The 25,265-nt window shown below is 39.4% G+C and overlaps 1 protein-coding gene across 5 annotated transcripts in view; it reads left to right on the forward strand.

The window, feature by feature from the left end:
- GBF1 (golgi brefeldin A resistant guanine nucleotide exchange factor 1) overlaps positions 1–25,265 on the forward strand; it is a 102,143-nt gene that overhangs the window by 23,720 nt on the left and 53,158 nt on the right. Inside the window, exon 1 of one of the 5 annotated variants that reach the window (XM_059851450.1) lies at positions 11,758–11,778. The exons of the other annotated variants lie outside the window; for them this stretch is intronic. The gene's annotated coding sequence lies outside the window, so the exon portion shown is untranslated. Of the gene's footprint in view, positions 1–11,757; positions 11,779–25,265 lie in introns of those variants that run through there. 5 annotated transcript variants of the gene reach the window in all.

Here is a 25,265-nt window from a genome sequence, read left to right on the forward strand (position 1 = left end):
CATAAAGCTCAGTACAAGCCTTCTGAACCTAAATTCAATTCAGAGATGCATCTCTCAAAACTGAATCTGCCATCTGAATATTAACCCTTGGCACTGCACAGGGAATGCATGGTAGAAATTTCATCTCTTTGTGTCACTTAGTGGGCAGGCTTCACAGGTGTCCTCTGAGCTGCAGAGCAGTGTCCTGCATCTTGTCCTGGGTGCTCCTAGGCATGGGGCTCAGGGCTGACGAGCCGTGTGTCTGGTCATGCTCATCTAACACTAGTCCTTTCTGGTGAAACAGCAAAATTTTTGAGCCTTTGTTGTGATCCAGTTGATAAAGTAACAGAGTCCCCAGTGTGAAATCCTCCTGAAGCTGTTTATATTTTGATTTTGTATGGAGCTCATCTTTGAAAAAGCTATGTGATGGGCTGTTGATCTTTGGGATGTGAATGAAGACTAAGTATCATATCCCCTTTGTATAAAGATGACTGACAGTGGTTTGCTTCTTGAAGAGCTAGTCATAGAGCGTCATCAGTAGCTCTGAAGTCCCCCTCCTTACCTTTCTTCAGTGTGGGTGAAGAGGTTTAGGAGTAGGAAGATCCTTTTCTTACCCAGAAAAGCTTCTGTAGACTAAAGCAGTTGAGAGATGAGATCTGGCAGGTCATACTGTGGTGTTTTATACAATATTGTAAATCACTCCAATAAGCAAATTGTTAAGCTGGAGGAGAGTGGAGTTCTTGTTGTGTTTAAATTACCCATTAAAAAAAAATCTCTCAACACTGGGACAATGGTCAGGAGTTGTACCTTTTTATCATCTTTTGAATTTCATACTGAGGTGGCTGGGGAGTGGCCATATGTTTGCTTTGTTTCAGTGTCTTGTAGCAGTTGATGATTTTGGAGGAAGATGGAACAGACAGCTGCAAAGTCTAGACTGGGCAGAATCTTTAGTGCTTGTTTCATCACAGCAGGATTCTCCAGAGTGAGTCTATCTGCTCCTCAGTTTTACCTGTGGATTTTACATCTGTCAGCACCTCTGTGCTAGTGGGGAATAAGAACTGTGGCTCTAACCACTGTCACTGTATTTAAATAGGTGTATGTATCTGTTGTTGGATGCCCAGCAGTCGTTCAGCTCCCACAGCACGTTTTTTGTAGAGTTATGCACAAAGCGGTTTTGTTGGCTTGGCTCGTGCTGAATTTTGCCGATACAATATCCACCTGCATAGCTACTGACTCAGTCTAGATAACTTCAAGGATGCTTTTCCTGTGTGCTTTTTGTGTAGAGATGCAAAAGTCTAGGACAGGGAGGAGAGTTTACAGAGAAGTTTTCATGACTTGGCATGTTTACTGGATTTAACATGCCTGAGACAGCAGAAATAGTTAGGCTGGGATCTGGTTCTGGGGAGGAATAAATACAAATATCAAATATTTTAGCACAGACCACTGTCAGCTTGCTTTAATATGAATGTCTTTATTTTTTAAGCTACAGTAAAAATTTTTCTCTGGGTATCTTCTGCAGCTAGCCTAGAGTTTCTGCACTGGTTTAAATTTAAATTGGCTAGTAGATGCAACTTACCTGGTTGCTTCTTGCAAAGTTCTCAGTGTCATGATGAGAGTGGCAAACAGTTGTTTTGGAGCCCTAGGGATTGACCTCTGAGGCTGTGCCTGTTGCTACTGTTTAGAAAAAAGGTCTTGATGCTGACTGACCTCAGTGGTAGAATACTCTTTCATCCTTGAGCTTGGTGTTCTGAAGCAAAAAGCTGATGGTCAAAAGTATTTTATTATGATGTCTACTGTCAAAGTGAGAATGCTTAAAAGCTGGCTAAGGAAGAAGCATTTTGGCAACAACATAAATAATGTGTTAAGTTATCACCTCTCCTGCACAGATGGCTTTTGGCTGCTAAGTGGAAAGATGCAGGAGACAAGGATGACTTAAGATGGACACCAGGCCAAGCAAGGCTGCTTGTCACTGTGCTTAGTGACTGTACGGCTGTGTTTATACCCCTCGTTCTTCGAGTGGGAAAGGCCTGCATTGCGTTCCACACTGTCCAGGATGAGAAGGGTTGTGTATGGGGGCTGAAGAAAAGGACATAATCTGCTTTCTCAAAATAACAAGACAGCTAACACCACCTTGGAAAAAGACCTGGTCTGTGGAGGAAGCATGTTCAAACAACATTGCTAGAATAGCTGAAGGGTCTGTAATGGAATCTGTTGAAGATTAACCTTGGTGCTTTATAGGCGAGCCAGGCCTTCAGAAGGGTTTGACCTGGGTAGCAATTTTAAACATAAGGTCACGGTTAATCAGTCAGAATGAGAGGGAAGGGAAGCAAAGTGCATAAAGCTTGTCATCCTTGGTGATTGCATTAAGATACTTTGGTATCTCAGAGACTTTTCCTTCTTTCTTTTCAATGATCAATGTAAATGCGGTAAACCCAACATTCTGGAGCCTCAGAAAAATGGTGGGGAAGTCCATTTGGCAGGCATTAAGGTAACAGCTAATTAAAAAGGCATGAATAAAATTAAAACAAAACAAGAGGTAATTGCCTTTTGTATAGATAACCTGGTCTGCAGTGTCTTGATTATGCTGATAATATAGGCCAGATGTGACTTGAAATAAGCCATGGGAGAGAAGATGATTTCTACATGGATAATGAGCTGTCTGGAAGCATAAAGGATTAATCTGTTAATGTGTTAGAAAGGAGGATGCAATTTATTTCAATGAGATACATAATTTACTCTTTTGAGTAACTTTTTTCCTGTTGCCTTTCTTGAAAAATGTTTGGGATGATGCTCCCCACCCACTGCTCTCTGAAAGACCAATGGGAATGTTTCCTTGGTCTTCAAGTAAAATTCAGAGGCTGCCTGATGTGATAGCACCTTTCTCCTGATAGCATCTCTTACCTGTTTGGCAATGTCTTGCATCTATTGAAGGCATTTAAAGAACATCTTGTAATATTCTCTTATTTTTTGAATGTTGAATCACATTAATGAATCCCTTCAATTGTTAGTAATAGATGTTTGTAAAGAAAAACATGGTGTAAATTGTTTTTTAAAGGATGTTGTTTCAGGATTCATGGACTGATAAATAACCAGGTGTAGAAAGGATAGTAGTAAATTTTCTTTTAGCCAATCAAGTAACACCGAAGGTTTAAATTTTAAAGGTTTGGGATTTATTGTGGTGTTTTTTTGGTTTGTTTTTTGGGGGGGGGGGCTGTTGGTGGGTTTGTTTGTTTTGTTGTTCTGTTTGGGTTTTTTTAGTTTAGGCTTTTTAATAACTGAGCATTTGATTTCTGTACATAAATCAAACTATTGAAATGATAGCATAATTCTTGCTGTAGCTCGCATTACCTGGATCAGAGACAAGTGTACAATTCTGATATGTCTGTGGGCTTTGAAGTACTTGTGTCTGGAAGCAAAGAGGTAGTCTTTTGGGATGAAATGTTTTTGTCTGTGTAACCCAGACTGGAAGGAGCAAAAGATTCCCAAGTTTCCAGGAGACTTGAGGCAAATAGTAGTGATTAGTAGAAGTCATTACAATGCTGTGCTTCTGAGCTGCTGGTTAAGAGCTGTAAATCTGGCCAATTAATGGCACTTTAAACAGGGAATGACAAGTTTGGCTTATGCCTGGTGTGAAGAAGGTTGCAACTGTTGCCCTGCTTCAACAGCTTTCAGCAATATGCTGGGTGGATGGAGGGTCCCAGGCAAATGCAATTAATCAGGTTTGGGGTCTCTGGAGTGTTGACAGAAGCATTGTGTAGGATACAAAACCATCTTCTGAGCCGCAGCCGCTGGCGAGCTGGATTAACTCCGACCTGTAAGGTTTGCAGGAGGCTGAATGGCAGTTGCTTGGCAGTTGGACTGCTGTGTGGGGCTTTGAAATGACAGATACTACCTTTGGTGGTAGTATAAATCAGAGTGCTAGCAATTCTGATTGTGGTGGGTGGAGCAGTGGTGAAACAGGAACTGGGCTCTTCTGTAACACATTCTAACCTTAGCTGGCTACTTCCCTGCATCAGAAAGGAGATGTGACTCTTTGCTGTATTGTGTATCCCCTAGTTCTGGATGGCACTTGTATTTCATCTGCTGTTAGTCATAGCAAACAAATTCTAGCATTCGTGGAGCCTAATAATTTCTACAATAATCAAATCTGGCTTCACCATTCTTTGTTCATGCTGAGGGGCTTTTCTCACAATTTTTAGTTTTGTTCCTTGTGTTTAGAGTGGTTGGCGGTATCTGAGCAGTCAGTATTTGAAATAGCAGGCATGGAATTTATCAGGGAGATTACTTGGTGATAGATTTTGGTTTTTTTCATGATATGATGGAGTTAGACTTGGTGGTAAGCAGAAGTACTCTACTGGCTGCCTGTTCTTTTACAGAACAGGGAGTTTCCTGTTTGCAATTTGGCATTTAAATTTTTGAAGCTTGTATAAGAACTATCTTGAGGAGGGAGAAGTGATGTGAGGGACTTTTTCTTCATAGGAAAATCCAGTCTAAAGACTGAAATATGGGACCAGTTTGTGTCAAAGGAGTACTTACTTTACTGCCTTCCCATTGCAAGTAAAAAAACTGGCTGATCTAGTAGTGCTTCCTTCCTCTTCAACCCCAAATAATTGTAGCATGCCAGCTTTGTCAGGACAAGTACTAACTGCCATTTCTTCCTTAAGGCTAAATTTAAAAAATGAAGGCTAGGATTTAATTGCTTTCCTTAGTGACAAGCAATTCTCTGTGTTCTCTGTGAATCTGTGGGATCACAAGTATAGAATGGATTTCTACGAATTTGTCAGTAAGCTTCTTTACACTAGAATTGATTAAAAATGGAGATGTAGGGGCTTTGTCTTGAGCTGAGTTGGGTTTTAATGGAAGATTACTTTTTCAGACTTGGTAATAGGAAACCTAACTAACCTAGACATAAAGGCTTTAAAAAAGTTGTCCTTTAGTGACCTGAAACTTCTGCAGTGTGAGCTATGGATGGATACCTGAAGGTAACCTGTTACAGGAAGTAACAGTTGCTCTGCCTGAGCAGCCAACTTCTATGCAGAAATTTCATGTTGTTTTAAGGGACTTGGATATATCCACCAACAGGATATTTAGGTAAATTCATATTTAAAGGAATGGAAGCTGGAAAAATCACCTTGTCAGTGTGTGTCTTGAATTTCGCATTTGAGAATATAAGGCTAAGGACACCAGTGTGTAACACATTGAGAGATACAAGGTTGGAACATACAGTAATACTGTGTAATTGGTTGCAATTCATAGTAGCTCAGATTTTTGTGAACAGTAAAACTTTCTCCATGTTGAAATACAGAAAATTGTTCTGCTCTTAGCTCTGCCTCCCATTAACCTTTTCTAACCCAGGAAATTATCATTGTATACAAAAGTTGATTAAACTAACCTTCAGGAACTGCCAATAATGCTGTCATGTGATGTGGTGAATGGAATGTGGCAAATAGCTGATGGGTTACTGTGAGGGGCATTGGATATGGGCCCTGTGCCTCTAAAAATTAGACAGCCCTATTAAAACAGTCATGCGTTAAATAACACATCACCAGGTCCCTTTGTGTTGCTTTATTCTCATCAGGTGTCGGAAACCATTAGGATCAAAGTTTTCCTTTTCAGTTAGATAATAGGCATTATGAAGTGGAGGAGAGAGAAGGGAGACTGAGGCCAGCAGTCCTGGTACTGATTAAGGGTACCTTCCTAATTTAATTTTTTTTTCCTCTTTTTTTTGCTAGACAGAATCAGTGGTTTGCCTATGTACAGCCTGCAGGCAATAGAAATAAGTTTTTATTCTATTCTTGAGTGTCAGTAAGGTGTTTTGTACTGGACATGTATTGGTAGGCAGACTAAGTAATGGAAGGGAAAGTGTGAGATGAAGGACAATGTGTAAAAGTAAAGATGAGTATGTACTTTTGCCCTCAAATTAGAATTCAACAGGTGTTGTTTTTTCCACTCTTCCTCGAGTTTCTAAAGATTATTGTTAAATTAGATGTTCAAATGCAAGTCATGCAGAGGGTACTACAATAATATGTTTATTTATGCATGAAAATACCCAGATTTCTGTTATCTTTGCACTATTGTTGTATTGTGTGCAAGTAATTCCCCCCACCCTGAGCCCCTTCTGTAAGCAATCACTTTACTCCCCACTAAAAATTTATCCGTACTTTAAATGTTAATTTGTTTTAAGGGAGAAGGTGATTTTAAAGCGCAGCAGCTTTTCTGCATAATACCATGTATAGATTATCTTTCTTCTGTTTATCATAGTTCATTTTGAAAGTTAGTATTGAATAGTAATGTGTAAACAAAACCCTAATGAATGTCTCATTCTTATTCATTAGGTTGTATCCCTTCCTCTGGCTTAGAAAAGAGGTGATTGAGTAGGTATTGGTGGGTCATCAAATTGTACATTAATGCTTTCCTCTGATGTCCTTTGTGTTTGCAAAGAGGACTGAATGCCTCCTCTTCTTGAATACTAGAGGGATTTAACTGGAACTGGGAAACAGATATTGTACTTCTTCAGCATACATCCAAGCAGTTCTGCTTCTGAATTAAGAAGTAGTATTGCTTTGATTTTTAGGAGTAATTATCTCTCATACCATGGTTCAGCTGCAGATATTTATAGGCCAATGGGAGCAGAATAATTAGGAAGAATTTTGAGTCCCTATTTCCTGTTACTGGGAAGTATACTTGGATAAAAATAATGCACATGGAGTGGGTAGGGGATTTTTTTTCCCTAGCTTTTTAGAGTAATTACTTAAACTGTGAGGCAATTGTTTTCCTTATCAAAGCAGTTATTCCTCCATTTATGCATTTGAAGAAAGGAACTATACAGAAAAGGAGTTCATATGTTGGGCAAAAGTCCTCCCTTATGCTATTCAAGTTATGGAGTTACAATCAGCTCCAATATAGTGGAGTCCATTTGTTCTCAAATTTTTGATTATCGTACATTGGGAATTTGAATACCAAGTTTCAGCTTTGTAATAAATGCAAAACTGTATTCAACAGTGGTTTCAATGAAAATAGTTCATAGGAATCTGGTGAGTAGTTGTATTCTACTTATTAATTCAAAGTTGTGAGCTACTGCTTTAGCATATTCATTTTAATAATATTATCTATACTTTGGCTCTCAGATGCTCCACGTATGGTTATGCCAGTTTTGAAGCACTGAGCCTGCATAAATGTTTCAGTTTAGAGCAACACAGGGCAGAGAGAGGAAACATTGCTGCTACTTTACAGGTAGGGGTATTGAAGCACAGAATCATTTTTCCAGGGTTTCTTAGGAACTCTCTTGTACACACCTTGAAGATTTATATCTGTTTCTTTTAGAGCTAATGTAGTGTCAAACTGCAAAGCTAGGTTTTTCTGTGTGGCTTGTTGAAGAATATTTCTATGTGGCTTGTTGAAATGAGATTTCCTTACTGACAGTTTTTACTTTTCATTTTCATTTTGTGTTTTCCTTAGCCAAACTTAGCCAAATAGAGAACTGAAAATAGGAGATGAAAATGAAATTCAGACCCCTGTGCTTCTCCACTCCCCTCTTTTTCTGAGATTGTAAGTTTCTTTGTATTCAGGAAGAAACTGGAAGAGAGCTCTGGGCGGAGGAATTTAGTAACCTTTTTTTTTGTTCTGGAGTATTGTCTAGAGAGCCTTTAATAATATTCTTAAAGGTGTCAAGTTTTTGTGGCAGTGTGGATTTGAAATCAGTCACATCTATTCTGAAGTATTTCTGTTATAAGGGACAGCTATTATTCTGTATGATATTCTGTTGGACTGTACTGAATTTTTCTGAGCCTTTTGAACATGGTTTGTTGGTGTAGCACTGTGGATGCACAGTGCTAGAGAAGCAAGTCTCTAAATACTTGAGCTCCTGAGCAGATGGTAGAGAAGTAAGAGTTCTTTCACAGACCTTCTTAGCCTTTGAGCAAAGTAGAGATGTGAATGGTGGAAATTTTTTTAATAGTAGCAGGTTTGGGGCACTGTTTGTTTTTAGTCATTGGGCATGTTGATCAAAGAAGGAAATAGAGCAGTTCTCATGGCTGGAAGATGAAGACTGGACTCTGCAACAGCTGTGGCTTCTGCAGTAATGTTCTGCTGTCTGGCTCATGCTCTGTATTAGAAGATGACAGCACTGGGCAAACTTGACTCATGAGCTAAAAACAATCTAAGGTCATCCTGGCATAGGCTTTTTGCGCTTGTGATGGGAAGAAAAGTTTTGTGGCGCTTTGACATTATTACTAATAAACTTAATAGCGGAATGGCTGGACCTGTTTTGCTGGGGCTGAGTTGGTTGTGTTGAAGTGATTGGTGTGAGCTAGAAATTGCACAGTTTCAGACCTCACCAGCATTTGCTCTCTGTTGCCTTGGGGCTGTGGGTTCACTGAGGGAACGGCGACTTGATGAGATGACTGTGCCTTCTTCCTGATAGATGAATGTGCCAGATGACTTGTATGGAGTCCTACCTCGCAAATACAGAAAGCTGGAAGCATCTAAAATTCTAAATATAAATTCTAAAATACTTTTCATTCATTGATTCATATGCAGCCATGGTCAGGGAAAGAGGTGGCTGAAAAAAAGATGCACGTGCAGGATTTAAATTTCAGGCCTACCTTTTGAACATCCAGAAGTACAGGTATAAACTAAAATTTTTTTCTTGGCTACTTAGTAGCCTTTGTAAGATTAATTATACCATTTTGTTTCTTCTATCACTTTTCAACTGATATATTGCACAATTAAAAAATTAAAGTGTGTTTGGAGAGAGACCAGTCTTATTTCAAGAATGCTTCCTTTCCTCACTGCTGGATTTAGACTTTGTAGTGGGAATTCAGGCTCAAGGTGGTCATTCTTTCTTGTTTTGTTTTTTGTTTTTTTTTTTTTTTCTTCTTCTGTGAGTATAGAGAGGACTTTTGCTCCTTGGACTGGATGTTTGGCTTTTTTAAGCTTAATCACTTACACACAGAAAGGAGGAGGGGGTTGTTGTTCTGCGCTTATTGTTGTTCTCCCTGGCCTGTTCTCACCAAGGATTTGCAGAGATGATGGCAGCTTTGTCATGAACAGTAAAGCTGCCTCCTACTGATGTGAGCTTGCATTGGTTAGGCTTCAGAGACTGATGTGGAACTCGGCCTCTAATCGTATCTGCTTGTCAAGAGAAAGCTCTGTCTGATTTCTGCGCCTGATCAGTCATTGACTGATATGACAGCCCATGTGTCTGAAGTGTTGAGCAGCAGGTAAGTGCTGACACTTTGATTGGCCAGGCCACAGTTTGGGGATTGACAGCAATGTCTGCAATGACGTTGGAAGAGCAGCCAAGAATTTACTTTCAGTGGACAAATGGGATTAGTTACTATGTTTAGCTGACATTAAGCTATAAATTATCTGAAAGGTGGAAAGAAATTCCACTCGGAGTTCATGTAGAATTTCCATTTACTAATCTGGCTGTACTGAGTCTGAATATTTATAAGGGTCTTCCTTTACCATGTTGAATATGTTTTTGATGGATTTTCTCAGTACTTAATTTATTACAACATTCAAAGAATTCAGTTCAAAATCAGACCTGGGCATGTCAGGTGCTGTGTAAAGTCATAAATTTAAGTTCTGAGAAGCTTACATTATATTACCCTTGTTCTGAAAGCAGCCAAGTATTTGCCTAAAGTTAGGTTGTTGGGTGTTCGTGTCTAGGGTTGTAGAATTTCCTTTTATTAATACTTAAGTGTTTAATGCTGTTTTATCTAATTTTTCTGTCTTTAAAGTATTTGCAGCCACACAATTATTGCAGTCATTCTTAGGTAGTTTTTCAGAGGTGGAAAATAGTCTGCCATGCTCAGCTCTCTGAAGAGAAGATAGATGGCCATTGGTGCTGTGTACACTTCTCCAATGTCTGATACCTGCTCATAAAAAATTTTTTAAAGCACTGAGCCATTCTTTATCTGTTAATGAAATTACCAGGCTCAGAGACCTCAGCTGGAGTCTTGGAGGGTTTTATTCCTAATACTCAGCCTCCTTTCTCAGCAGAAGTCAGTCACTACTTATTCTTCTTAGATGAAGTATGTAAAGCAAGTATAGCAGAGCTAATATCTAGGTGTCACAAGAACTTGCTTTCAGGGAGGTGTTTGTCACAATCCCTAGATGATGACAACTTTCTTTGTCCAGTTATAAGTAGACTTTTGCCTCTTAGTCCACCTTTATGCAATTCACAAGTTTAGGGGTTTTTTTTCTTGTCTAATAAGATTTTTGAATGACCTCAGACAATAAAATTTTTAAATTCTCTTTATTTGTCCGTAATTAGGTCTGATGGAAAATAGTAGGGAAGTGCTCTAATCTCTGAAGAACAGGGAGTAAATATAAGATAACCCTTAGCTTAAATAAAAAGGTGTTTTGTTAGTTAATTTCTACCCATTGCTGTTTGTGGCAGGAAGCTTACTTTGTTGTATTAAAATGTTATGCAAATTTTGCTTTAAGCTGTTGTATATGGCTGCTTTGTCAATGGTCTAGTAATTGTGCAGCCACAATTCCTGTTTAGAGTTGTCCTTAGAAAAAGGAATTTGTGTACTGCTCTGGAAACTTTGGTTGGCCTTTTATGTTGCAAAGGTTTTGTTGCTGAAAAGAGACAGGTTTTGATGGTCATTGTCTTATAGCTGGCAACTGATGGATTTGGAGTGGCTGGAAAGCTGTTTTACATTTCTCTCTTTTGTTGCAACTCTTTCTAGCCCTTTTTCATACCCTATTTAATATAGTTTTAATTTAACGTGTGCATTTTGAAGGATGCCCATTAGTTTGAGTGAGGATGCTTGAGAAGTCTGATGGAGCAACTGAATAGATGAGAAAGGAACAGAGGCTTCCTGTGCTTATGGTGGACAGGTGGCACTTCCTTGCTCTATGTATTTGATTTATCTGTGCTCACAGTACTGGTGAATACTCTTCTAATAAACAAGTTTAAAAATTGGCATGTTTCAGCATGCAACAATTATAATTCTGGTGTTGATGTACCAAATTTTAGAGAGATTTTTATAAATTTCCAACTAACATGGTATTCAAAGTACTCCAAATTTTTTAAAAATATTGAAATTTTTCATTTGGTGCTTTTCAGTTATTGGTTATCTAAACCTTTAGTTGTTCAGACAGAGCAGAAGTTAGAAATGACTAGCATGTGTATGCCCTGTATATGTTTCCAGTGCAGAACCTGATGGTTAGATCTACAGACAGGTAAAATCTCAGAGCTTGGCATTATGCATCTCAACAGAGGTGCATACTGTCTTAAAGCAGTCTTTGCTTTCAAGTCTCATGCAAAAACTGCCATAAATGGAAGAATGGAAGGCTCAGATAATGATTCACACTGTAGAGTTAGTTGTATGCAGATAGTAGTTGTATCAAGGGTTTTCAATACTTTATCTGGGTGATTTTGAGCTCTTGAAGAATACTTTTTTCCATATGAAGTCCTTCAAATTGCTGTTATTTTTCTTATTTACTCATGTAAATTGCCATCTATCATAAAGGATGCTAAAGGTGTATTCTAGCCCATTAGGTGCTTGAGGTTTGTATCTATGTTTCTTTCTCAGTTGCTGATGTCTTCCTTTTTTTTGAGAGAAGTTGATGTTGTTAAATTTACTTTGCGAAACAGGAGTGAGAACCCTTCTCTCTAAGGCCATGTCGCAACAGTGAGATGAACCAGACTTCACCATCTTCCTTAGATGGTCTTCAACCTCCATTTTAAAATAGTTTAAAAAGGAAGACCCAGAAAGCTACAAACCAATCAGTCCTACCTCTGTGCCCAGCAAGATCATGGAGCAGATCCTCCTGGAACCTAAAGTAAGGCCCATGAAAAAAAGGATGTGATTGGTTACAGTATGACTGTGCCAAGGGCAAATCATGCTTGAAAAATTTAGTGTGCTTCTACAAGGGGTTTACAGGGTTAAGGATAAGGGAAGAGCACTTTGCATAAATACAGGCAGATGTCATCTGCCTGTATTTATGCAAAGTGTTTGACACTGTCCCACATCCTTGTCTCTGATCTGGAAAAACATTGATTTGATGGATGGACCATTCAGTGGATAAGGAATTGGCTGGATGATTGCACCCAAAGAGTTGTGGTCAATGGCTTGCTGTCCAGGTGTAGACTGGTGGCAGGTGACTCAGTTGTCAGTGAGAAAGCCCTCAGGGATTGGTATTGGGACTAGTGCAGTTTAACATTTTTGTTGGCAGCATGGACAGTGGAATTGAGTGCACCCTCAGCAAGTTTGTTGATGACTCCAAACCCCGTGATGTGGTCAACACACTGGAGGGAAGGGATGCCATCCAAAGGGGCCTTGACAGACCTTCAGATGTGTAAGGCTCATGAAGTTCAACAAAGCCAAGTTCAAGGTCCTGCACCTGGATTGGGGCAATCCAAACACAAATACAGGCTGAGAGGAGAGTGGATAGAGAGCAGCCCTGAGGAGAAGGTCTTGGAGTATTGGTTGATGGGAAGCTTGACATGACCTGGAGAATGTGCACCTGCAGCACAGAAAGCCTGCCCTGGGCTGTGTCAAAGGCAGTGTGGCCATCATGTTGAGTGAGGGGATTGTGCCCCACTGCTCTGTGAGCCCCCACCTGGAGTGCTGCATGCAGCTCTGTGGTCCCCAGCATGAGAAGCACATGGACCTGTTGGTGCAATTTAAAGGGGAGACCATGAAGATGGTCAGAGGGCTGGAGCACCTCTCCTGTGAAGACAGGCTGGGAGAGTTGGAGTTGCTCAGCCTGGACAAGAGAAGACTCTTGGGAGACCTTACAGGTCTTTCCACTACCTAAAGGGGCTGCAAGAGAGCTGCAGAGGGACTTTTGACAAAGGCATGTAGCTGTAGGACAAGGGGGAATGGCATCTAACTGGAAGAGGAAAGGTTTAGATTAGATAAAAGGAAGAAATTCTTCACTCTTAGGATGGTGAGGGTCTGGTACAAGTTGACCAGAGAACTTGCAGATGCCCAGACCCTGGAAGTGTTCAAGGTCAGCTTGGATGGGGCTTTGAGCAACCCGGTCTAGTTGACAGAGTTCCTACCTGTGGCAGAGGGGTTGGAACTAGACGATCTTTCAGGTGTCGTCCAACCCAAATGTTTCTATGATTTTATTTTTTTCAAGCTCTAGTACTTGAGCCATACTGCATAAAAATAGCCATGTATACAAATGCAATAATTTAGTACATGACTATTTAAAAGTGCTCTAAAACTTAAACTGTTAGTGGTTAGAGGCAAATATTTCCACTGAGTAAGGTTTTCTCTGCAAACATTTTTCACTTAGACTAAGTCTTGTGAATACTAACTTGCAGCAGTGGATGAGACTTAATGTGTAAATGGTAAATTAATGTTCCCTTTTGTCTCTCTCCTTAGGGATCCCTTGATGATTCTTTTAAACTTTTTTTTTTTTATTAGTAAATGGGTAACGGCTTCCCCATGCACTTCCAGTTTCACCCACTACCTCATACTGGCAGTAAATAGTCTGCAAAAAATGTCATTTGCTGGTGGATTGTTTTTCTGTTTATTGGAGGTGACATGAGCAGTGGGGCAGCGGCAAAGAGGCCGTGTTGCCATTGCTAAATATACATCCCTGACAGTCTGATAATGGGTTCCAGGAAGTTCAGTGGAAAATTAAAACAAAGCAACATTTATAGCTGATTGAACTTGAAAAGCAGTTTTCATGTTGAATGGCAAATATGTGGACTTCAGCATTCCAGGAGACTGATGCAGCTCCACTGGATGGGCCTGACCTTGTGTGCAGAATGGACTGTGGACACAGCAGCAGGCAGAATGGCTTCATCTATAGAGGACTTCATGGGGAGGAAAAATTTGCTATCGTGCACAGAAATAGTTCTCACATACGCTTATATTTATACAGTGTCCACAGGTCTGAATAGCATCTTTCGTATGAGGGTTTTGCAGCCTGTTAGCACTACAAGAATGTCTGGTACTGGGACTGTCTTTGTCCCTGCCAAAGCACTAAAAATACCCTTCCATCTATCCCCTTTCTGAAGCTGTGAGCTGAGTTTACTTTTACTGGTTTTGTAAAATATGGCAAAAGTTACAAATTATGTTCTCAACAGCAGTGAGTGGAGCTTGGGTATAGAAAGCTCTATTTTCCATGTCTGCCTTTCTGTGTTTAAAAGGTACCCCTACCCCCAAACCCCAAAAACTCCGAAAACAAATCAAGTGAAAAGGTGTTTCATGCTTAATAATATTCAGTTGGATTTGGTTTATGAAAGACCAAACACTCCTGGAAATGAAGTTTGTGAGGTAGAAGAAGAGTAGATTTTTTCTCACAACATTGTGTCGGCTAAGTTACCAGTTAGCGCTTTCACAGGTCGAACAGCAAGCTACCGGCTGGACGGCTCACTTCCACTGAAACCGGGCTGCTAAAAGTAAATTTGATGAACACTACCTTGTTTAAGAGAATCAGAATTCGTAAGTGAGCCAGCTACTACAGGTTTTGAGTACCTATTTCAGATTGAAATAAGAGTGAATGTTAAAAGATGACTAATGACTTCCACTTGGTCGTAAGTCTGTAAGGTTTGATACTTTGTTTCTTTTGGCTGGTACGCGAGGTTGTACTTTCAGTATTAAGGGTGTGTGTAGATGAAAACATGTCAAGTGCTCCAGCCTCTTGCAGTGTTAGAAGTTTGGCAGATATTTGTTGTTGGACAAACCATGATGGTGTTTGTGTATAGCTTAAAATCTTCAGGCCTTTTTCTTTTGCGGTTTTTAATAATAATTTTGAATTTTGAGATTTAGAGCTCAGTTATGTGGAATTTTAAGTATCAAACTTAATATATATCAGTTTTTAAATCAGCTAAATGTTTAGAGCTGAAAACATCTAAACATTTATGTGGCTGTATTGTCTGTCTGGTTACTTGTCCAAAAAAATAGATTCAGTGATCTGCCTATATCTGAATGTGCATTTGGAATGTAAAATGTTTAATCCATTCCAAAATAGCTGGCCCACCACACAAAACCCTTCCTTGAGCATCTGAAGTGGTTTTAGCTGCATGGCCTGTAGCATACCTTTACCTTTTAAAAGGTGCTTTGGGACTTCAGCTCTTTGACTGCTGAGGGCTAATGGAGTATAAAACTTGTGAACATTGCATATTGATAAGTCTTGAATTTTCTTTCTTTGTCCTTTTCTTAAAAACAAGCAACTCCCCAAACCAAACAAGACAAACAGGTGTAAGAGTGTGAGCTGAGCACTTCCTTGCTGCCATATATTTCTCACATGAAAAAGCAGCAGATTGTTTACAACTACAGAGAATGTCAACTCCATCTCTGGTCCATTCTGCCTCTGGAAGGGTTGGACAGTGCACTTAATGTAGCCCTTCACGTCTGCTCAGCCACATGTGATGCAACTCCACTTTGTCTGTTTGCTTGTTTTTAGTGTATAAACTTGGATATAAACTGACATCAGACCCTGGCATCACTTTTGTGTTAGTGTAACACAAATTCAAGGCTTTTTCTCTGTCATGTTTAATGTAGTGATCCCTTTCAGTTCCGTGGCTTGTGAGGCACGTGCTCCCAAGTGGTTGTACTGTATTCAGCTCTGCGCTGTATCTGCACTGGGTTTGAGGCTGCTGTTGCGCCTGGAGGACCCGCTGAGCTGTTAATAGCTTGTGACAGGCCTGTGCTCCAGTTTAAACTGATCTGTCTTTTTTTTTAAGGGTCTAGAGTTTTTCAGTGAAGGCAGAAAATACTGCTGACTCAACTCCCCCTTTTTCATCTGACATTTTTACCAACTAGTCTCCAGACTGCAGCTGTTTGACTGATTCTTACTTGTTCTGTAGTGCTCTGAATTAACTGTGAGCTGTAAAAGACTGATCCTTTTTCAACACTTAACTGCATCTAAATCTGCAGTAGACTAAAACTGAACTTCTGTAATTTTATGCCAAAGATTGGGGTTTATATTCTTTAATATCAGTGAAGTCAAGGCCAAGACCCTTACTGGGGTTTTTGTTGGGACTACGGAGTGCAGCACTTTGTCAGAAAATCAGTTTGTATCAGTCCATTTTTATGCCTTAGTTTAACATGAATGCTTTAGAAAAGGGCTTTCTCTCCATTTTTAACAACTCTTTCTGCTTGTAATGATTATTCTTGCCAGGAATAAAGCAGTCAAATCTGTTAGAGTCTGACATCCTTTTTAACCTCGGTGCGGTGAGTTATCCTTTCAAATTCCCCTGCTGCTCTCATCCTCTCTGAACACAGCTCATTTTAGCTGTTAGTTCCACAAGCTCGTTTAAAACGAGTAATTTATTATGAGTAATGAGGTGTGTGCTTTTAAGTGAAAGAAAACAAATTGGCTGCTGTGCAAGCCTTTCAAATTCCTGAGTGTGCTTGGAGGTGTGGGTTACAGGAGAAGCAGATAGCAAGTGAAAACAACTCTATGCTGGGCTCAGCTGCTTGAAGTATTTGTGGTGTTGTGTGTTTATTTATGAGCCTGTCTTTGCTGGGGATTCGCTGCCCTGTATCCTGGTAGAGAAGACTCACAGGCAGAATGAGGAAGCCCTCATTAATCTTCATGCTCTTGTTTAGAATTTCTTGTGCTGCCTGCTGCGGCTTCTGTTGGAGCGGGCACTGGCCTCTCGCAGTGAATTGAAATGGCTAAGATTAATATTAATCCCTTTAATACTGCAGCTCATGATATAGTCATTAGGTGACTTGGAACTAATCCTGCCCACCTAACTAGTGTGATTTATTAAATACACATGGAGGATTTAGTGTGAATACAGCGTGGTGGAATAGGCATCAAATAAATACCGCTGTGTATCTGTGTTAATGCTGGCAGATTGGGACACAATTGCAGGACAGGCTAGGAAGAAGCAGGAGTGCAAGGGATACTTATCACACGGTTCAATGGAGTTTACCTTTTTTGGATTAGTAGTAATGATTTTTCTGGCTGGACACAGCATGTGCCAAGAGGTAACTGCAGCTGAGATGAGGCTTAAAAAATAGAATTAATAGAATGGGGGAAGCACGAATATATTTATATGCTGCACTCAGCAGCAGAAATTGCTCAGCTTCCTTGCTGTACTCTGAGGAGACAGCAGATTGTCTTCATTGCCTGCCTGATCCTCTCAATGCAGGCCTCCAGTTAACATTCCCTCTGCAAACATTCAAGGTGTAAAATAGGAAGACAGTTAATTAGTACTAAGCTAGTGAGCATTAACCTGCTATTTCAAAATAACAGAGGTTTCTCTTGCAACAGTTTGAAAAAATAGCTGGTCTTTTTTCCTTATGGGCATGATAGAGGTCTCTGTGGAATTGTTTTTGATGGGCTATTTACTGGTTTTGATTAAGAAAGGATTGTTTAAAGCAACTGAGCAGAAAACAGTGGTCTGGGTAAGTAGTGTCTGTGTATATAGCTCTGAAGGGATGACTTCCTGACCTTAGTCCTGGTGACATACCCATTTTGACATGGTAGGGAAGAGAGATCAAAGGTAAAGTTGATCCATTTTTAGATGCTGGAGGTAAAAGATTGTGAGAGTTTAGGAAATTATTTAAGTTCAGTCCAAACAGTGACTATTAAAGCTGACAGGCTACAAAACACTGCGCTGTGAGCAGCACAAGTTTCTTTGCTTATTGTCTAAGAAACCTTTGTGTGAGCTGAATTAGCCATGTAAGAGCTGGCAAGGAAAGATTAAAATCTATATGCAAAGATTTTAAGCTCTTTATGCCTATCATTTGCTCTTTGCACTTCAAATCTTTTTAGTTAAAGCCACAAAATAGGGAGCTTTACTTGAGATTGCTTCTTTTGAGATGCTTTTGCTAGCTCACTCATGGAGAAAGGATGAAAATGCAGATTCAGTGTGACTGAACCAGTAGCTCTGAACAGGCTGGGGAGTAAACTTGGTTGTGGGCAGGTTATCCTTTCCAGAATGTGGTGCTGAAGGGCAGATTTTTTTAAACTAGAGCTGCAGGCAGGAGAGGTAGAGACAAGTGTGAGGGACAGAGCTTGCTGGGCTCTGACACAAATTCAGAAATTATTTATTAGTATATTTTATTTTTCACTTAAATGTTTAGAAAAAGAAACGACGTTCTGTGTTTGAAGGCTGCTTGAACTGAAGAGGAATAATCTCTGGGGAAGGAGGACTTACAGTTTGTTCTACCAATTTCCTCAATATTAGTAAGAGCAGAACATTGCATTTCAAGCTGAAATGCTTACCTAGGCAGAGATTTGGAAGATCCTGTTTAGGATCACACTAAGTGTGAGCCAGCCTGTTGTTCCAAATACAAGTCTGATACATTGCTCATGTTAGCTGTGGTTTTTCTAAGTTTTTTTTTTTTGCTTCTTCCTCCTCCTGAGCTTTATTAACCAAACCTCTTTTAACCAGTTGTGCTGCTTCCACAGCTCCTACATACACTTATCTTGCTTTTTTGATTTAAAAAAAAAAAAAAAAAAAAAAAGTCTGTACTTGTCATTTCTGCCCTATTTGGAAGACTTGTTCTTTTGAATTGAATTTTCTTTGAGATGTAACCTGATTCAGACCAGACTGAGATCTGTGTTGCTAGGTTGTTAGCCTTTAAAAGAGGACATAGGCACCTCATAGTTTTTTTTCTTAGATTTTGTTACTTGGGATCCGAGTATGAGGTTGTCTGATGCTTTAAGTGTGATTTGTTTTGTTTTAAACCATGTAATAGAAAGCCAGAAATGTTTAATTATGATGGTAGCAAATAATTTTTTAGTGAGATGAGTTTAAATGTGTGGCCTGTTTCAAAGAGGGGACGGGACTCTGCTTGCGTGTTCAGTTGTCTTTATCAGTCAATGTGGGAATACAGCTGTGACTTCTCATAAGGGATGCAAGGTCATGCACTGACTCTTCAGAGACCATATACAATTTCTGATGGAATAAATCTGGTTGTAGCTAAGGAAATTCAAAGTATGCTAAATATGAATCTTGCTGAAATGTATGTTTTGATCTTTTACATTTGGGGGTTTTAGTTATAGGTGTCACTGGCTCTGAAATAACATTGTCTGATACAAAATGAAAAAATTGTCAAAATAATTGTTGTCCTGTTAATGACTTACCAAATAAATGCTGTTTTATCTAGATTTTGGATTTTACTGAGTGATAGGAATATTGATTTTTTTTTTTTTTTTCTTCTCTGACTATGAGTCACCCTCATCCTGAGCCCCCTCCCTAGCACTGCTACAGTTCTTCAGTGGCTTTAAAAGGACAGAGCAGAAGATTTGTTTTAAAGATGGTGAAATTCCAGGCTGTCAGAAGATGTGTGGATCCTCCTAAAAGTTCCATGTCTTCTGGGTTGCTGAGTTGATTGTTGCTCTGGAAACATACTAGAAAGCTAAGAAACTGCTAGGACTTACTAGAAATTAAAATTTTAATGTAGAGCAGAACAAGATATAGTTCTTGCTTCTAAAAAGCCTAATAATGGGGAGGCAGGGAGGTTTTTCTGTTAGTTTACCTGCTGACTGTTCATATGCTAGTCAGATTATCTCTGAGTTAGTTGCTTAACTCAGAAATTTTCAATTTAAATAGGCTGCAGTTGTTATTTCTGTTTGTCTGTGAAAAGTACTTTACTTTATCCTCATTGCTTACTATTGAAATAGTTCACATTTGTGTATACTGATGTTTGTTCAGTGGCTGCAAGTTATTTAGAATACAGCAAGGAAGAAGAATTGGGGTTTTTTGTGTGTGAAAAGAAGCATTGACTATGCAAGGAGTAACAGCATGGCTTAGGGACTGTTAGTACAGTTACAGCAGGTGTAACTCAGCTGAATCCTGTTAGATGCAGTCATAACAGGTAAAACGTAAAGGGTCTGATATTTTGTAAATGCTCCTCACCAATGGCTTTCTAAAGCAAATAAATGCCTCTAAATTCAGTTAATAAATGATGTGTAGTGTTTTGAATAAAAGTATTTAAAATTAAAAAGAAATCTAAAAATACAAATTTTTGTTTTGTTTGAGTAGTCAGATGAGACATTTTTTACCAAGTCATGGTGAGAGCAAATAACGAGTCTTCCAACCTTTTAGGTTAGTTTATGCAGTGAAATGGATAGTGAATGATTTACTGTAATCTACAGTAAATTGCTGCATTTGCTAGCTCCTGTCAAGGAGGGATTGCTACAAAAGTCCTTATATATTTGAACAGAAATTTGCAGGCATATAGAGCCAATAAACCAGATAAAGACTAGTACAGTTCATCAAAGTCTTCCCTACCTTCCACCTTCTTAAATATGAATGCATTATAGAAAAGGGCAGAACAGAAATTTTCTGTCCCTACTCGGCACAGTGTTGGGCATCTTGGAGTAATCATGTCTCCTTCCCTCTATAGATATTTTGTCTGCCAGCTTTCTGCTTCTCCTTGTGTACTTTGGTGAAAAAATGTTTTGAGGAGGACGAAATGTTTTTCTATATTTAATCTATTGCTATTTATTAATTATCTGGAGATAATAGGTATAAGTGCTAGCTCTGTGCCTTTTTGTATTGATTACCCCTCTTGAGATCTCTCAGCTCAGTGAAGATACTTTTTTTTTTCCATTTTCATTTCATTTTTTTTTTAATTTCATTTTTTCTCATTTACTGCCATTCTGTAATAAAACAGTCTTTGGTGAGTGGGACCTAATAGTAGTCTTCTTCTACCTAAAGGACGATAACAAAAAAGGCAGAGCCACTTACACAGGCCAGAGATCCATTGTCATGAATATGGATTATTCCAGTTGTTCTTGGAGAGAAATGTTGAGAGAGAGTTAAACACTGGGAAGTGAAAGTGGAATCTCTATCCATGGAGATTTTTAAAGTTTGACTGAACAAGGCCTTGAAGCAACCTGTTAGATGTCCAGAGCAGTCACTGAATGCTGGTTGAAGTAGGTGATCTCCAGGGAGTTCTTCCAATCCAAACCTTTCTGTAGTTCTGTGGTGGTTGTTTTAGTAATTCTTAATCTCCACTTTGTATTTGTCTGATCAGACAAGTGCTGCCTGTTTGTTTAAAACATAATCAGATGATCTTTAAAGTGCACGTACTCTTCCCTGTTCGCTCTGCACAGTTCCTCTTTTTATGTACTTGGGTGGCACAGATGTCTTAAGTGTCAACTCAGGTGATTTCCATGATGAAACATCTAGCCTTAAACAGCAGAATTATCTCTGCCAGATTATAGGCTTGGCTCTCCTGTATGTTCCAAAATATGTGGGAGCAGGAAAGGGAAGTATAACTTCCTTCCATTTCCCCCAGTGCCTCTTCTCTGTTTGAAATGTGAAGTGAGTCTGAAGGATTCTGCTGGTCCCTTGAGTATGTCATTATCCATTTGAAGGAACCTAGCAGGTGAAGCTGATATATAAGGAGCATTTCATTTTCTCCTACTCTCTCAAATGCACACAGTTGTGGATGTTTGTACTCAACAGAACCAGTGTGAAATTTAGTCACAGCCACAGCATGTGTTCCAATTTTCCGGGGAAACTTTCTCCCAGCTGTGGGTTAACCCTTTCTCCACTCTTCTTTCTGCTTCTCCAACTTTTGGGAAATTTCAGTGAGCAGTTTCTGTGACCAAGGAGGCCTTGAGAGCTGAAAGAAGAATTAGTTCTCAGTGCTTAAATTGGGAAGGGAATAAGATTAAGTAAAACTGGGTGTTGATGGGATGTGTGTAGGCGATTTGATTTCGGGTTTTTTTTAGTTTCTTTAAAACAATTGAAACAACTGTATTATTGCACCCCTCTGTTTTTGTCCTAGGCTATGACAAAACTAAACTGAAGTTACACTGTTGCCATCAGTCTTAAGGCGCTGCTTACCTAGTGTGAGTGCTGCCATGCTCTTGTAAAGGTTCAGACCCCAGTAAACTGCATTATTTTTAGGAGTTTTGCTATTCTAACTCATAGGCCTAAATTGGATTTTTAAAGGAGGTGGTACAGATGCTCTATTGACCAGGACTAAAGGGAGTGCCTTTTTTTTTTTTTCCTTTTTCTTTTATTTTTCAAGCAGACATGCTAAGAGTGACATCATTTCCTCTTGGTGGAAGGAACCTGCCTGCAAGTATATTGTTACCACGTCTTGAAGCCTGTTATAGTGAGGAAGAAATGTGTTTGACATTCTTTCTATGCACTGGAAAAGCATATTTGGAATTATATTTTGAGTTATCTGTGAGTCCTTCTGTAAAAGAAGGAAAACTTTCTTTCAATAGGAATATATATTTCTAGATTTTAAATCTTATTGTTACTCTGGTAAATGACCATAGTCTGTAATGCCTAGTAATAAAGTGATTCCAAGTCATACATCGGTGCTGAGTCATATTTTACAGCGTTGTTTGAAGGAGCATTGTCACAAGTGTGGAGACACTGCCTGCTCAGCAGTGCCTGCAGTGACCATCAGGAGGCAGACAGAGGGGAATACGGTGCTGTCTTGCAGAGGACACGGTACTTGTAGCACACTGTATTCAGCTGCCATTTCTCTTGGGCCAGATTAAGTTATGTTGTGGCTTCCTTTGCCCACTGCTGCTCTTTTCACTCATTTCTCTCTTTGGATTCTTTTTGTACTGAGATTCAGTCGTTCACAGAGCAGCAAAATGACATCTCCAAACTGCCTGCTGCCAGATCACAGCAGTGTAAATTGGAAACTTAAAAGCTGAAGCAGGTGCTGGAACTATTCTCCCTTTGGTCTGGTTCATTGAGTGCCAACCTTCAGCTGAGGAATGGGAGGAGAATTGATTTTGTGATTAAAATCTCTGACTGATTTAATATTTGCATTTCTTCAAATAGTAGTGTGAAAGTGCCATAAATTAAATCTGAGTTTAGTGGAGCTTCAGGTGGTTGCAGTGTGACTTGTTTTAGATCTGAAGTTATGACTCTGGGCCAAGGTGCTGGATTTTTGTTGACATTAATATCTGCAGCAGATGTAATATCTTTTTAAGAGACCACAGGAAGAACATGTTCTATTTCTGCTAGTTTTCTTAAAGATTCCAAATTTGGTAAACTATGGAGGGTTTGGTGGTTTTCTGTTTGTGTTTTAGTTTGATTTGCTTTTTCCAGTTCAGTTACAGGTCTGAGTTTGCAGCTTCTGCTTAAAAAACTGATTTAAAAAAAAGAATGTTTTCTAGGTATAGCTCTGGAGTGAGCTTCTGCTTGGTATTTATTGATTGCTGCTACTAACAAATAGAAAATATGGGGAAGGAAACTCTCTTCTCTCAGTGGATATCAGGGAACCTACATGTACAATTACAGAGGGGACTTTTTGTTCCTGGTAAGCACAAGTCAGAATTTAAATAGTTTAAGTAGGAAGAGACCTCTGGAATTCATCTGCTCTGATACCCTGCTGAATGCAGGACCAATTTGTGCGATTGTGTGCAGGGCTAAAGCCTGCTGAATTCTCAGTGTTTCCAGGGATAGAGCTTCTACACCTTGTCTGAGCAAACTGTTCTGGTGTTTCTTTAGAACCACCCTTCTTTAGAAAATATCTTTCCAATATCTAATTGGTGTTCCCCATGAGGCTTCTATCACTGCATCTCATATTATTCTGCACTCTTGCATTAATTTATTCCTATTAGAAGGGATTATTTTTTTTCCTAAAAGTATAAGGTTGTCTTTCCATTCTCATGTGATTTGGCATGTTTGGACTAGCTTAGAGACTTTTTCATATGCTGTTTGGGAGAAAAGGAACAAGGAATGCTTCTGCTGCTGGCATTTTAAAGAACTTGTGTTGATTCACATATGGCCCTACAGGTCTGGATTTCTTGACTTGTAGTGTGTAAAAACAGTAACAGTTGTGGTATAACAGTATAACACTGAGTCATGATTATCAGTTGAGTTTGGATGTTTGATTCCAAAACTTGATCTGGAAATTGCAGTAGCCTTTTGAGTACAGGGCATTTACTTCTGTGGTTATCACTGAGCATTGACAGGTGGAAGTGCAGGTGGGGAAAGCCCTGGGTTCCCACAAGGAATGAGTTTGGTAATGCTGAGTGGGCATGAGAGATTAGAGTATTTTAAAAGGTTTATCTTCAAACAGTGCTTACTTATTAGCCATAGGTTTTTGGAAACCTAATTGAGATGTTATGCAATCAAATAATTACTGTATAAGCCAAAAAGTCTCATGTCTCAATGGTCTGGAACAGAACTTATGTGTAGGTGTTTTCAGGGCAAATACTACCTTGTGCATCATTTCCACATACTATTGGAGAGCCGTGAAAAAGTTAAAGTGAACCATCATCTGGATGTTTTTACCCACCCTTAATAGGAATAACTTTTGCCTCTGCTTATCACTGATCCTCTCCTGCTGCTTTTTTCTTTTTTGTTTCTTTTTTTAAGCATTCTTTTTAATTCAGTGTGATAAAACATCCGTTATTTGTAAGTTGATTGAGCATAAAGTATTTCATTATAAAATGGTCATCCATCACTGGAAGCTGGGGGCTGCAAAAAACATTAACTGTGCACTTTTGGCTGGAATGCAGCTTCTCCAGAATAATGCAGCTTCTGTGTAAAGTATGCAGCATAAAAAAATCGACTGTTCAGGAAAACAGGTGCTCGCCTTGCTCTCCCAGGGCTTTGGGATTTCATCCCAAGTTTTTGGAAGGGCCCTCAAACTCCTCCTGTTACCTAGAGTCGCTTTTTGGTTTTGAGCAGTGGTCTCAAAGCTGAAAATGCTGGTGTGTGTCAAGCGGTTTCATTCTGACAAGACCGTGAGAATTTACTAGCAGTTCAACTGCTGCTCTTTTGAAAAAGATGTATATTTTTTTCCCCTCATTCCTTAGCTCTTCTGAAAATTAGGTAGCATTTTTAAAAATCAAGTTCTTTAAAACTCACACCCCAAAAGTGAGTGGCTAAGTGCTGCCAAGTTTTTTCTCCAGTTTGTCGCTGTGAATCTCCTCGATATTTCATAAGCTCAGCTGCTGTTCTTCTGTGTGATAAACTGTAAATATAATTTTGATTTCAACTTGTGTTACACAGTGCATATCATATTTTGCTAACTTAAATATTAACTTGAAAAATAGCTGTTTTAGCTAAGAGTCTTAGTTAACTTTTGATTTTGGGAGGATAGGGTGGGAAGCTTTTATTGGATTGGTATTGCTGGTTTTTTGGATAATATTTCCAGGTAATCCTGTGGCACAGCACTTAAGGCTGAATATGTTCCCTTTTCATATGAGGAGTTGAAGCAGAGATGCAGTGACTTGCCCAAGGGTATGAAGGGGAGATGAGTCGCAGAGGCTGAGAAGACTGATTTGCCTGTGTGTGATCGAGGGCCTTGCTGCCACTTGATGGTCAGTTTATTTGTCTTTGTGCTTACATCCTGTAAGAGCAAATTCTGTTGGTCTAGGATTGAAAATCAAAAGGAAATTCTTCTGTC

Source organism: Haemorhous mexicanus, chromosome 7 (genome assembly GCF_027477595.1).
Source record: "Haemorhous mexicanus isolate bHaeMex1 chromosome 7, bHaeMex1.pri, whole genome shotgun sequence".
Classification (NCBI taxonomy): Eukaryota; Metazoa; Chordata; class Aves; order Passeriformes; family Fringillidae; genus Haemorhous; species Haemorhous mexicanus.